We start from the raw sequence: 15,735 nt of genomic DNA on the forward strand, positions 1-15,735 counted from the left end.
ACCAGTGCAACTAAGCAAGAATAATCGAGACTGAAGTATCCGAAGTGGGTGGCATTGCCCCCCTAAACTTGGGATGAACTGTGGTCCTGAAAATTGGCACTTGGATAAACTTATCAGATAACAAAATAGGATAATTAGTGCACAGTGGACATGCAAGTGTAAATGGGATAAATAGATAAAAAAATGGGAGAGGTATAAGGGTGGTTTTGGAAATTGGGTAGCACTCTCTCACTGAAGTCACTGTGATGCACCTGATGGAGTCAAACATACAGATATGAGAATACAATCATATGACATCCATAACAAAAATAAATATATAAAATAAAGAAAGTGCAGGTACAACAAAAATATCAAAGCCGACAGACCGGCTGTAAAAATATTACAGTGACAATAATAAAGTATCAAAAGGAGAGAGGGATGATAAGATAGAAAGGACTGGGAGCTCAGGAAGATGAGGTAGGACGGGCAGGTCTAGCTCTGCGGATGTCTTTGGATAAATCTCTGAACATGGTCATAACATCCGTGTGGAAGGCAGCAAACTCAGCTCTGTGGGCTGTGAGGTTAGCTCGGATGGTAACAACAGCATCCTCGAGCATCTGCAGATGTACTCCAAAGTCGGGGGTCATATCTGGAGTCTTAGGTATAGATGAATCAAAAGAAAAATCCTGAGTCTGCTCCTGCTCATGAATGGGCGACCTGGCTGAAGAGTCCTGCTCTGCATCGTTTGCAGGGCGCTCTAAGTCGATGTCTAAGTGCTCGGCAGCTGGATCGACTGGTGTGTCATCCGCTGCGGGATATGTTGCTGCTGCCTCTGCCAGTGCTTCTGCTTGGGCCTGTGCCTGTACCTGTGCCTCCTCCAGCTCCAACTCTGCTGCAGCCAGTACCACGTGGTCCTGCAACTTGGTAATAAGGGAGCGGTAGGTCTTGTTCCAGTCCTTCCTGAGGAAGTGACAGGAACCTCTCTCGGGGTGCTCCGAAGGATGGATGGGATAGCGCTGGTCAATGAGAATCTGGGTGATGAAGTGGCTGAAAGGAAGAGACTTAGCCCGTCCGGGCATCTTTTTGCTGATGTACTCGTCATACAGCTTCCTCATCACGCTCCAGATGAGCGCGAGAATGGACACCCAGTGCCCGGCGTAGAAAGAGTAAAGGGCTGTCAGATAATCGCCCCTCCTCTGAATCTTGTGCCCCGCCATGTATATATTCTGGTAAAGAACGGAATCAGTAAACCATAGGTTGTCTGGAAGGTATGTCCGGGTGGCGAAAGTCGCGCCACTGGCATGGTGACCTGTGAGGGAGACTACCATGTCGACATATGAAGGCTTGAATAGCCTTGAATATATGTCCTAAAGCTCTGGAGGACATCTGTGTGGACAACGGCAAGAGCAGGCTAAAGTGTCCACTATAATGGTGATCGGATGGCCATCGATAGAAGTGACGATCTCGGTTATGGTACGCGGCGATGGTCGGAGGTTCTGGTAGAACAACTGAACCAGCCGTGGGTAGACCGGCTCTATAACGGGGGTAAGAATAGCGGCTAGGCCCCTTTGAATAATATCCTGGTAGGCGGATCGGGTCAGCACTGATCGAGAGAAGAAGGCCGTGTCAAACTTTGACTTATGGTAGAATGTCATGTGTGCATATCGAGGCGTGGGCCTATCACGCCACAGATGAGCTGGCTGAGCAGGCTGAGCTGGCTGAGGTGGTATATGTGAATACTCTGCTCCAGTCTGCGGTGGAGATGGTGATGGAGTGAAAGCAGGATGAGCCGTAGAAGTGGATGGTATGTGATCATCCTCAGGCTCATGAGATGGTGACTGAGGAGGGGTAGCCTATGCTGGCTCCCGCTGTGCATAAGAGAGCTCTGCGGGCTCCTCTATCCGTGGCCTAGTATGGCGGGTGGGCCCGTGTTGCCTGTTGGCAAAGGTCTTCCTCTTTACCATGGCCTGCAAAAAGAAAAGGAAAAACTTGCAATGGGAGTCAGTGCCAGAATAAGGAATTTAAAAGCACGAAATAGAATCATGTATGTCAAGTAAAATAGACAAAACAAATATGACATGAATCTATGCAAGTGGTAGAATATGAAACTTGCTAAACAATGTAAGTATGAAATGCATCTAATGTGGAATATCACAGGCATTGGGCATAGATATGATAGCATGAACATAGGATATGATGAATGAAGTGTGCGTGTGAGATCTGTGAAGTTCGATCGATCAAAAAAAGAAATGAGATCGATCACAAAAGTTGGATCGATCGAAAGTAAGCGAGATCGATCTCACTACTTTGATCGATCGAATACATGAGTTCGATCGATCTCTCAAGATCGATCGGAGGTACTAGTTCGATCGATCGAACTGTGCGACGATGAAAACCCAAAGGTCACAGATCTGTGACCTTGGAAGCATGGGGCCCACACGAACGTGTTCGTGAGCTTATCAACACAACAAATCAACAATTTCTAACACCCAATCATGGCCCATCCTTCCAAATCGAATCAAAATACAAAAATATATATGCATATATACAAATATACTTCAAGCTTCAACCATAGAGGATTTGATCATGAAAATGACATGGATTCGGCATACAAAGCATAGATATATGAGATTGAAGCTTGTAATCAACTATGGTGCTTCGGATCTTACCTCAACCGAATGAGAGAAGTGGATGCGAAGAAGGGGTGAGATCCGAAATGCAAGAGAAAGAAAGAGAGTCAAAGCTCACTGTGTTTTACCGGAAAACACGCCGGAGATGACGAAGATGGTTGAGGCTCACAGCGGCGCAGAGAGGGAGTGAGGGATAAGGTTTGAGAGGGTTGGATCGATCTAAGGTATCGATCTAAAAATCCTCGGTTCTATTTTTAAAAACATTCCCGATAGAGTTCGATTGATCGAACTTTGATGAACTCTCTTCAAATTTTTTTTTTTTATTTAAAATAAACACTTAATAATTAAAAATTAATTAAGATATTTTGGGATTTTTGAAAATATAATAAAATAAATGAAAATAAAATAAAGTAAATGAAACAAAATAATAATAAAAAAAAAATAAAAATGAAAATATTTTTAGATATTTGAAAATTTGAAAAGTCAAAATAAAGTTAAAATAATGAAATGAAGATTGAGATCGATCGAAAGAAGAGTTCGATCGATCAGACAGAGAGCAAAAATATGCAGGTTTTTGGTTCAAAAATTTGGCTAAGTGTTGGAACATGAGATCGATCGAACTGGGAAGTTGGATCGATCAAAAAACTTTTAGATCGATCTTGGAATGTTTCGAACGATTAGACAGAGAGCTGAAATATGCAGGTTGATACAGGCTCAAAATTTTTCTAAGTGTTGAGTCATGAGATCGATCGAATTTGGCAGTTGGATCGATCGAAGGTCTCTTGATCGATCTTGGAGTTGGTTCGAACGATGGGACAGAGAGGTGATTTGGATGTAGGTTTTTGCAGGTCGAAAAATTTTCTAAGTGTTGGATGAAGAGAAGAGTTCGATTGATCGAACTCAAGTTTGAGATCGATCGAACTTTGCAGAATGCTCAATAATGACATGAAAGCTTATGTAATCCTCACCAAAGTTCCTTGAAATGCATATGAACCAAAAACAAGTATCTAGACTTCGCAAGAAATGAAATGAAAGATAGAAATGGGGGAAGAATAAGGTTTTGACACCCTACGAATGCTTTTGCTAGTCTTTAACATCTCTAGCAAGACATTGGGCTCTTTTAGCCCGGATTAAAGATCTTATAATGTATCCCCTCCTTGTTGGGGTGATAGATGCTTTGAACTCCACCCAACAAATGGTTCTTTGAAGAACTTGTTGGATTAAGCTCAAATGAAGTCTTTGGTCCCTTGTCTATGCAATTACAACCTTTGGGCTTCCATGCCCTTTCAAAGCAAGAGTTTGAAACAAGACTTTTAGAATGCAAGGTTGAAGATGATCCTTTGGAAGTTTTGGTTTTACACAAAAGCTCATTTCCTTGGCATTGAAGACCATGACATTCATCTACAACATTGACTTCTCCTTCATATTTGTTAAATGAATTGGGTGTGGGATTAAAGATATTCAACTTCACCTTCATGTAGCCAAATGAAATCTTTATTATCCCCGTCCTACAATTGATGTTGGCATTAACAGTTGCTAAGAAATGACGGCCAAGGATAACCAGAATTTGGCTCTTAGGATTAGGAACCGGTTCCGTTTCTATGACAACGAAATCAACCGAGAAGAAGAATTTGTCAATCCTTATCAAAACATCCTCAATTATACCCCTACGCTTCTTAATGGATTGATAAGCGCCGAATATTGCATATTCAAGCGCCCTTAATTGCATTATTTAAGTCCATTGTTTGTTTAATTATGTAGATTACCTTCATATGCACGTTTTTGCATATTTTCAGGTTCATTGGCCAAAAAAGAAGCAAGAAGGATGTTTTGTGGAGTTTTGAACATCAAAGGTCACAATGCTGAATTTCTGGCAGCAGTGGAACCTGGACTTTGCTCGCCATTTTGACCTTGAAAACTCAAGAACTGGACTTCCCTCATAACATGACATATTTAGAGCTCTGAATCTGCTTTCCAAATCTTCAAGCGGTTCATCATTCGGAGTTTGGAGCAGAGAGTTATGATCTTCTTATCATAGGTGCTCAGAACTGCCTGGCAGCAATAAATTTCTGCCTTGCTCTTCAATTTTGACCAACCATCCTTGAGTTTGGATCTCCACCAAAACATGAAGTTTTTAGAGCTCTGAATTAGCTTTCCAAATCTTCAAACGGTTCATCATTTGGAGTTCAGAGCGCAAAGTTATGGCCGTTTTATCAAAGTAGGTCCGGGCGGAGCAAACCAAGCATAAGGCGTTCTGGCCAATTTTTGAGTGCTCGAGGCCTTATTTCGAGTGCTCGAAATTAGGGCAGATTGCTTCACGAGATCAGCAGTGGAGTTAGGACTTTGCTTGCCATTTTGACCTAGAAATCTCGAGAACTGGACTTCCATCATAACATGAAAGATTTAGAGCTCTGAATTAGCTTTCTAAATCTTCAAATGGTTCATCATTCGGAGCTCGGAGCAGAGAGTTATGGCCTTGTTACCAGAGGTGCGCAGAACTGCCTGGCAGCACTGAAGTACTGCCTTTCTCCCCATTTTCGACCAATCAAACTTGAGATTTGGGTCTTCATCAAAACATAAAGTTTTTGAAGCTCTGAATCAGCTCTCCAAATCTTTAAACGGTTCATCATTCAGAGTTCGGAGCGCAAAGTTATGGCCATTTCATCAAAGTAGGTCTGGGCGGAGCAAGTGAAGCATGGAGCTTTTTACACTAAATTCAAGTGCTCGAGGCCTTATTTCGAGCACTCGAAATTTGGGCAGTTTGCTCCACGAGACAGCCCACTTGTGCTCTGAAATTTCTAACTTTGGATTTCCCTATTAATGAGGTGGTTGGAGATGTTTTTGGAGGAGAGAGAGCCTAGTTTGGTGGTAGATAAGAGGGATAAGAGCCACACATTTCATAAGCTTCATTCGACAAGATTAGAGGAGAGAGAAGAGAGCAAGGAGGGAGAGTTCTTCAAGCTTGAAGAAGGGAGCACGAAAATGGAGGAGGTCTTCAAGCTTCTTCCTTCTTCCATTGCTCCTATGGGTAACTAAATCTTCTCTAGGGAGGTGATGAAGCCTCCTCTTTTGATCATGTTCTAGATTAGGCTATACTTTTGGCGACTATAATGTATAATGTATGGTAGTTTCATAGTCTAAGAGCATATTCCCTCTTGTAATGAATTTTAATGTGTAAATGGTTGATGTAAGTTCATTGTCATATCTTTGATGATTCTTGGATCAATCTTATTGCTTTTATTTTCATAGTGACAATGAAAATATAGACTATGAATGTTTTTCAAGGCATGTTGATTTTGAAACTTGATATTCCATTGCTTAGGTACCTCCTTTGATGGTTTATACTTGATTCCTACCTTCATGTGCTTCACCATTTGATTGAAAGCTTGATGGTCTTTTGCTTGAGATAGTGTATTTGATTCTACACCTTAGTTTAAGTAGTTCAACTATGGTAGCTTTTGATAGATCATTCTTGTTTTGATTAAGTGAACTTCTTGATGATTATTAAGCAACGGAGTTGCTTTATATTTCTTGACCATTGCATATATGCTATTTATCCCCAAAATTTAGACCTAATCTAGCATGTACTTAGGGTGTAGTGTGGATTCATCTCCCTAGTCTTTTCTACTTGTATCTCACTTCTTCAATTTCATTGCAATCTATTGTTTTATGCATTTTAATTTCTTAGTTTAGTGACAAACACACAAACCCTTTATAAACTCCTCATCACTCTAGAATGATTCTAGACATTTAGGTTGCCTTAGACTAGCGCAGTCCCAGTGGTTCGACTTACCCGACCAATAGCCCTATTTTACAATGATTCGTGCTATTGCGAAGGTTGATGTATAATTGATCAACCGATCATGGATCGGTCGGCAAGTTGCAAAACTATCGACGTCGGTTTCAATTCACCTAAGCCCAATTTGACATAAACCAAGTATGGAAGAAGATTAACACTTGCTCCTAAGTCAAGAAGCGCCCGATTAATGATATGATCACCAATAATGCATGATGTAGTGGGTGAACCGGGGTCCTTAAACTTTGGAAGAGTGTTATGTTGCAAAATTGAGCTTACTTGCTCGGTCAAAACCACTTTTCTTGGTGCTTGGCTCTTGTTCTTCCGCTTTTGGGTACACAAGTCTTTCAATAATTTGGCATAAGCCGGAATTTTCTTGATTGCATCCAATAGTGAAAGATTAACTTTCACTTGCCTAAACATTTCCATGATTTCATTGGTTTTTGCCTTTTGCTTGTCTTTTGAAATGAATCCTTTTAAGGCATCCGGAAATGGAACCTTTGGTTCAAACACTTTTTCAAAATTTTCTTTTGAACTCTCTTCAACACAAGAAGTTTTCAAATCATTTTTCAATAAAACCTTTTCAACATCCTTTTTCAAAACTTCTTTTTCAAACACATCTTTTAAGCCTTTCTCATTTACAAGGTCATGTATATGCAATGAAGGAGGAATAGGATGTGAAACGGGACGGGTGACAACTTGTGGTTGCACCGGTTCACTCTCTTCATTAGACATTCCAACTTGATTTTCTACAGTCCTACCACTCCGCAAGGTAGTCACCGCATTAACATGTTCAATGGCGTGGCCTTCCGATGAGGAATGGGTTTCCACAACACATTGTTGCTTAGGTGGGGCATTTATAGGTATCTTTCCTTTCTCTCTTGCATTGAGAGTGCTTGTTATTTGCCCTACTTGGGTTTCTAGCTTTGCAATAGATTGAGAGTGAGAATAAAGCAATTGAGTGTTAGCCTTTAAAGTGCCCAAAGCATTCAAAACTTTCTCTTCAAAGGCGGGACTTCTAGTATTACCTTGGGAATAGGATTGGTTGGGAAAATGAGAATTAGCAAATTGATTCCCTTGTGATTGATAAGGTCTATAACCTTGGGATCCTTGGTTTTGAAGTGGAGGTGGAATGTACTTCCCTTGAAAACCGCCCTGGGAAGGGTTTGAGCCCTCTCCTTGGTTTTTCCAAGACAAATTCGGATGATTCCTCCAACTTGGATTATAATAAGTACCATAAGGATTGTTCCCTTGGCTCACAAAAGCCGCATTGACTTGGTCATTAGGTTCACTTTGCACTTGTCCGTGAGGACAATGAGAACAGAATGAAGAACACTAGAACAAGTCATACATGTTTTATTTGATGCACGATGAGAATGGTTAGGGAAGGAAGATACTTGGTTCGCCGAGTTTTGGTTAATCAAAAATTGATCAAACCTTTGAGACAAAGACTTCATTTCGGCGACTATTTCATTTGAATGTTAGACTTGATGTAAGTCAAGACTCTTCCTACCTTGCGAATTTCTACCATTTTTGGATGATAGTGTTCTATGCAAAGAATTTTCACTCATGCTTTCATAGAGACGCCACACGTCGTCCTCATGCCTATCAATGTATGAGCCACCCATGGAAGTATCAACCATACCCTTATAGTTTTCCGATAAGCTCTTAAAGAAGTATTGAATTAATTGCCATTTGGGCATGTCATGATGTGGACACTTCCTAAGCAATTCATTGAAGCATTCCCATGCCTCATGAAACGTTTCTCCATCCCCATGTGAAAATTCTAGAAATGAGGTTCTCATGGCATTGGTTTTAGAAACTAGATAGTACTTCTTCAAGAACTCTTGTTGCATTTCTGCCCAAGAAGTGATTGAAAAAGGCCTAAGATTGTTAAAACAATACTTTGCCTTGTCTTTTAAGGTGAATGGAAAAAGTTTAAGTCTTAAAACCTCTTCCGTCATGTCCGTATATTTTACGGTGGAACATACTTCAAGAAACTCATCCAAATGCTTGTAAGGTTCTTCACTTGGAAGTCCATGATGGTTAGGAAGCATTTGAATGGTTTGTGGCTTAATTTCATAATGATGTGCTCTAAATGGAGGCAATTGGATGCATGTAGGTGCATTATACTCATTAGGCACATAATGGTCTCTTAAAGTAAAAGGTGGATTAGCTACTTGAGGTGCAACATGAACACCTTGGTTTTGAATTCCTTGATTGTTGATGGGAGGTTATGGAACATACATTGGCCTTGGCATTCCATATGAAACTTGGCCTTGTTGTTGTGGTGGTTGGTGAATGAATGGCCTAGGCATGCGTAATGGTACTTGTATGTTCTCATTGTGCACATTGGGATGAAGGATACCTTGTTAGTCTATGTGACCAATGTCCTTAACATGATTATCATTATGGTCATCCATTGAAAGATTGGCTCTATTTGAACTTCCTCTTCACCTAGGATTTCTAACGATAGATTCAAGATGTAAATCAAGAGGGGCAAGAGTTGGTCTCAATGAACGACGCCCATGCATGCACGATACAAAACATAACAAACACAAAGAATGACAAACACTGTGCCTTCACAACAATGCAATTAGACTTCTTCCACAAACATTTAATTCATACTCCCATACTTTAACAACAATGATGCAAGACAATAAAAAATAAGCCTCCACGCGGGCTGACGATTTAACTAAGGGATTGAGTAAAGAAAATCTCACAAAGGTCCTTTAGCACTTCAACTCCAAGTTTTAAAGCTTGGCTTAGCAATTTTAGAATTTTTAGCTTTTTGCTTTCTTTGCTTGCTTGAATTAAATGCTCAATGGCTCCTTTGCTTGTTTCCTCTCCAACAATGCACCTAGTTAAGTAAGAACAACACAATAAGTAACCAAAAAGAAAAATAAAAATAAAGTAAAGACACGATCAAAAGAGTACTAATCCTAATCAATTCCACAAATCCGACGTTGCCAAATCGAATCAACAAATCCCCGGCAACGGTGCCAAAATTTGACGACGGCCGTTCCTTGTACGCCAAAATTGATGTAGTGAATGTGCGGTTCAAGAAAAGCCTTTTGGGTCAAGTTTAAATTTATAAAAACCACTACCAACATTACTACTAAAGTAGCAAGAGTGAGTAGGGATCGTCCAAAGGGATTATGGGGATTGAGCAATGTCGTGGAATCACAATTAGGGCAAGTAGGTCGAGTGATCAAACAATTGGTTGGTTGGTTGATTAAAGAGCAACTAAATTAAACCAAGTAATAGCAAAATAGTGCAATTAAGAGTAAATAAGAGAAAGAGAGAGAGATCTTGGGGTTTAGAGATCACCACCAAGCAGTGCATTTCTATATTATTGACAAGTAACTAATGAGGGTAAATAGTGGGTTGCAATATTGGTGTGTGTGTATTTGGTTGATTCAACAAGCATGGATGACTAGTTAAGCATGTATTGTCTAAACATCATGTGAAAGGCACAATATATCTAAGCAATGAAGCATATATTGTCTAAACAACATGTGAAAGGCACAATAAATCAAAACAAGTCATTAATCCTTTCATTAAGCTCACAATCCAAATACAACACAAGGATAGAAACATATGCTAATTGCATTCAAAAGCTTGGATCATCAAACAACAAGCATAGATTGTCCTCCCATTTAACACTACACTACAACTACACTACATCTACACTACTAGCATGGAAATAAACTAGGGGAGAGGCACAATCCATCAAGAGATAAGCATTAACCATTAAGAGAATCACAAAAGCATTCTTTTAAGCACAATATTTTGACAATCTCCAAATCTATAGCATCAATACACATAGACATGCATCAATAACACAAATCTAGAGATAAGCACGTGAACATCTATTATAGCATATATAGACATATGAATAGAATGAAATGACCAATTAGAAGCATTAAATCACATAAATCATTGAATAAACAAGATTTATATATATCAAAGTGTCAAAGCATCAATTACAACACTAATCCCTCAATAATACACAAGATTAAGATATAAAAAGCATGGTTGGGGCTAACTCTAGCCCCAAGAGGATATCTAGCCACTCATGGTGATGATGCTCTAACCCTTAAGGGCTAATTCCATGGTTGAAATCTACTCCTTGTTGATGAAGAGTCTCCAATGGTGTCTCTAGCCTCCTCCTTTAAGCTTTTTCTCCAAAAGATGATATGAAAAATTAAATTAGCTCTCTCTTGTAAAAGCAATCCTTATCCCTATATAGGTAGGTCAAAATGACACCCAAAATGAGCTGGGGTCATGCACACATTATTCCCTAATGATTGGATAAAGGACAACTTTCAATGAGATGGAATTTTAACTTTTTCGCACTGGAGGAAGTTCGATCGATTGAACCTTGAACTTAGATCGATCGAAAGTAACTGACATCGGTCGAACTTAGGCTGGATCGATCCAACTGGCTGAGCTTTTTGGAAAAAGACAAATCCGAGATATTTATGGGAAAAAGGACAAAAGTGGTTAGTGGGTGGTATAGTTGTGGATAGGATCAATCATTTGAATAAGGACAAAAGTGTTCGATCGATTAAAGGATGGTGTTGGATCGATTGAACTTTTGGAACTTTATGCTTTTGGGTCAAGGCTTGGATCTATCTTGAAGTGCTGAGATCGATCATTGTTCAATCGATCGAACCTTGAACTTGGATCGATCGAACTTTGCTGTTTGCCACCTTTGGCTTCATTTGCTTCCTTCTTTCTCCACTTTGCTCCTTTCTTTGATTAATCCCAGAATTGCTTCAATTAAGCTCTTATTTGGCTGAGTTGCTTATTTTTGGGATAAGTACCTGAAAAAGGAAATAATACGAAATCAATCTAAAACGGTAAAGTAAGATAGATAAAGATACTAGAATGCCTAAACTTAAGGGGTTTAAATACGCACTTTTCAGTGCTCATCATGCTTTCTCTCTCATTGCAAAAGTATCTCTCCCCCTTTTTGTCAAAAATTGACAGGGGTATGAAGAAAGAAATATCCTAGAAGAAGGAAGCAATCAAACATATAGAACCTGTAAATTGAACCCAATGAGAATATAAACTCCACAAGACTATATGAATAAAACAACTATAACCAAGATCAATTCATTCAAGTTCCCCAAACTTAGAAGTGTAGTAAAATCACCACCAAGTTCTAAAAACATATAATCTGTCAATATTTTCGATTTCAGACAATAAATTAATGATATTACACATCCTTAGAAATAAAAAAATCAACACGTGCAAAAGATTTTATTTTATTTTATTTTTCTTTTTCTTTTTTTTTTTCTCTTTTTGTGCTCCATTTTTCTTTTTGCACATATGGCGGCTTTCACACTTATTGGCAGCCAGCTTTTTCACTTATTTCCAATTTTTTTCGAGTCAAGGTATGTGAAAATAGAGTTACATGGGGTGCGGAAACAGTTCGTTGATTTTAATTGTGATTAACTCCTTCAACGACCTAGATTTGATTATTAGGTCAACTTGCTCAATTTTATGATTGATTAAATTATACGACTAATTTAAACATCCACAATCACAAATATATGAAAAGTAAAGCAAGTTAGAGTTAAAAAGATTACACCAGGATTTTAGCGACGAAACCCCAGTTGATAAAATACGTCAACTATTTGTATGGGAAAAACCTCGTGGACTATGCAGTCCAAAGTAAACCAATCTACTATGTTTGAAACAAAGTATACCGAATTTTGACTCTGGCTCACACCCTATCGCTTTACCCAACACCAACGACTGACGATCCTCTGGCTTTGCGACTCCCGGTCCAACAGCAACTTGACCTTAGGCTTACACTTGATATTCGTAGATGAGTAGCAGGTAGATCAGATAGCACTCCATGAATGCTCCAATCCTTCCAAAGTGTGATTGCGTTTACTTCTGTACTTCACGATTTGAACTCAATTGTAGAAGAATTAAATCCTGCTGATCATCCGGAATATCTTAATCTTCAATATAGCTCCAATTCTGATGAGATAGAGAACAACACAACTAAATCACTCATGAATATATGTGTGTGCTCTCATAAATAAATCAGAATAATCAGATTTGATTTTCTGAATTTTCTCTCTAAAAGGCTTTCTCAAAATATAAAATTAATGATCCCTAAAGCCATGAATAAACCAATGTATATGACATGATTTATATAGAGTCTTAAAATTCCTAATCCCTCAGAAAATATAATAAATTTCGCGCCTAGGACTTGGAAGAAAATTGGAATCAAAAAGGAAACTTTTAGCAAAAAGGAAACTAAAATCCAAGTGCTGCCAGGAGGCCTTGAACCGGTTCAGAGGGGCTGAACCGGTTCAAGATGGCCAGTAAAGAATCCCACGAATTCTTGAACCGGTTCAAGATGGCCAGTCTTGAAATTTTGGCAATTCTAATGATGTTGAACCTATTCGATAAATCTTGAATCGGTTCAAGATGAACAGAATCTAAAAACTTGTTCTGAATCTTCCAAAACCCTTCCTAAATGTTCTCACTACCTCTCAAAACGTCTTAGAACATTGTTTTCATTATCTCGGAGTGTAGTATATCATGAACACTTGACCTTCTTCAAATCCACATCCGATCTTCAATATTTGAAATTTTACATCAAAAATTACAACTCGATCAGATTTGTCTTGACATCGAAATTAGCCAATTACAAAATATATATCTCACAAGGTAGATTTGGACAAATCCCAAAGGTAGCCTTTTCTATCTCTCAATTTTATTTTATATTTTTATTTTTATTTTTTAATTTTTTTTTTCAAAACAACAATTATTATTATTCTTTTTTCTGAAAACTTTTCATTCCAAGCCGTTTTTCAAAACATATAAAACAAGTTTAAATTCTAAGACAATGCTTAATCATGTCAACATCATTTTTAACCAAAATAATGACATAAAAAATAAGTAAATGTACTATCAATGATTCATTTGCTATACGAAATAAGTAATCAAAACCAATTCCATCAATTTATAGCCATTGTATGTTTTACACATATAATCTATGTGTCATTAAACTCCTTGTGTTCAACATACTCAGGGGCGGCTGGAGCCTTAGACGGGTTAGGCGGTTGCCTAAGGCCCAAGCTAATAAAGAGGCCTCATAATTTTCCATTTCTTTATATATTATAACTTTCTTAAAATAATTATGTTAATTATTAAATATCAACAAATATAGAGATTTGACAGTGACATAAAAGATTTCTATTGTTTATCACCTTTTTTTTTTTTTTTTTTAGGGCCCTAAAATTTTTTTCCTTAGAGTTTGGATAAATGGAAAAAGAATCGTAATAGAAAATATAGTTTCCTGCATTAGATTAGTTTCTCCCAAAAATTTTCTGACACAAAACACGAGGGAATAATATTTTCTCGTGAAAACTGCTTCTTTTTGTTTGAAGTTCCTATTTTATCCAACGACTAAATCATATAAAATAACTAACTTCTTTATTTTCTAAATGAGTTTCTTTTCTACTGAGTTTCAAAGAGGCAAGTTCTCTAACAATTTCTATTTTAGTGAACTTCAAAAGGCAAGTCTCTCTAAATATGTTCTCTTGTAATACTATTTGGACAATTTTTTTTTTTGGGTTCCAAATATATACATTGTATCTGATATATATATACACCTCTATTATATATATAGAGAGAATAATATATATTTTGCTCATTTTGTGTTCTCTGGTTGAAAGCCCATGAGCCTAAATTTGTTTAAATTTTTATTTTTTATTTTTAATCTTTCTTATTTCTATTAAATGAATAGTTAATTCTACTTCTACGATTCAACCTAAGTAGTCTTGAAGTATTGTTTTAATTTGAACAATATAAATAAATATATATAATTATATTATTAAATTTAATAATTCATTATTTTATTAAAACTTTGCTAAGAATAGACATCATCAAACACAAATTTATTTATTTTTTTAGTATTTGAAATCATAAAGGTAATTTTGGTATATACAATCACTTTCTTTTCATTTTCAGCTATCCAAACTAACAAACTAATATTTTCATACAATTTACTGAATAAATTTTCATGCTAACCAAATGCTTGATAAAAAACAACTTTTTTTTTTTTCACTTCACTTTTCTTTCATTTTGCATTTTTTTTTTTTTTCTTTTCTTGCTTAGTTTTTTCTAACCAAACGAAGCCGTATATATTATAAGCTACCTAAAAATTTTATTTTCTTCTATTATTAAACCTGAATCAATAGAGAAATTTAATATTAGGCCCAAAATATTTCTATATTTATATTACGCTTTTTTTTTTTTCCTCTCAACCTTATTACATTAGTGTATACACACACATATACATATATATTACTTCTCATTATCATTACACCAACCATAAATGTGACGACTCTGGATTTTTCAACCCTGGAGCGTCAGTGATGACCCGAAAGTTGACTCGATAATGAATCCAGATGCGGAAGTAAAAGGAACAAGACAATGGTCTCTCGAGGCATAACACACCTCTAAGATCCTAAGATGGCCTTCCATGAGGTCATGGAACCCAAAGGAATAACCGAAAGCGAAAGATAGAATGAAAAGGTCATTTGGTACCCTATGGCACCAATGACAACCAAATGAGCAAAATCTAGTTCAAACTAGACCATGTACGCCATTAAATGGCTCAAGCAAGATTAACAAGGTCAAGTGGAAGTAAATCAATTGGTACAAGCTTGAAGGAGCAACAACCAAACAAAATCAACAAAGCGGCTGAAAGTGGGCTATTTCGGTCGACCAAAATAGAGTTTCGGTCGGTTAACCGAAACTCACAGAAACATTTCTGAAGTCAAAATTTTGAGGCAAGGCTGGTTCGATAGACCGACTTGAGCCATCGGTCGACCGAAATGGAGTTTCGGTCGACCGAAACTCCTCAAAGGGCTGCTGAAAGTCCTGTTATGAACAAAAGTTGTTGAGGCTTCACCCAAGTCTCAAACCCCAACATGAATGTAGACCAAAAACATGATCTTAAGCTATACAAGCATGTTCGCAAGTGTACTTTATATATTGAAACATGTTACAGTGGCCCATGGCCTTATTACATTTCATTTACAAAATTTGGCATGCCAAACCTCCAAAATTGATAAAAATACATTTTTATACAAAACATGGTACCAAATGAGTACAAGTGTAATTACAAACATGTTTGGCCCTTGGCCTCATGTCATACACATCAATTACCTTACGAAAAGTGTACTTATATACACATTACATATTTAAAACAAAAATACAAGTTTTGTCATACAAGCTACAAATATGGTTTCATGCCAACATTTTGATGGAAATGGTACTTCAAGTCTATGAAAC

General features: G+C 37.6%; 1 pseudogene; it reads left to right on the forward strand.

The window, feature by feature from the left end:
• The first annotated feature begins 8,106 nt into the window (after positions 1–8,106).
• On the forward strand, positions 8,107–8,205 carry LOC132267857 (small nucleolar RNA R71; annotated as a pseudogene).
• Positions 8,206–15,735: the final 7,530 nt, after the last annotated feature.

This window comes from Cornus florida, unplaced genomic scaffold (genome assembly GCF_030987335.1).
Source record: "Cornus florida cultivar Cherokee Brave unplaced genomic scaffold, ASM3098733v1 CherokeeBrave_3.0.0_Hap2_Chr07, whole genome shotgun sequence".
NCBI lineage: Eukaryota > Viridiplantae > Streptophyta > Magnoliopsida > Cornales > Cornaceae > Cornus > Cornus florida.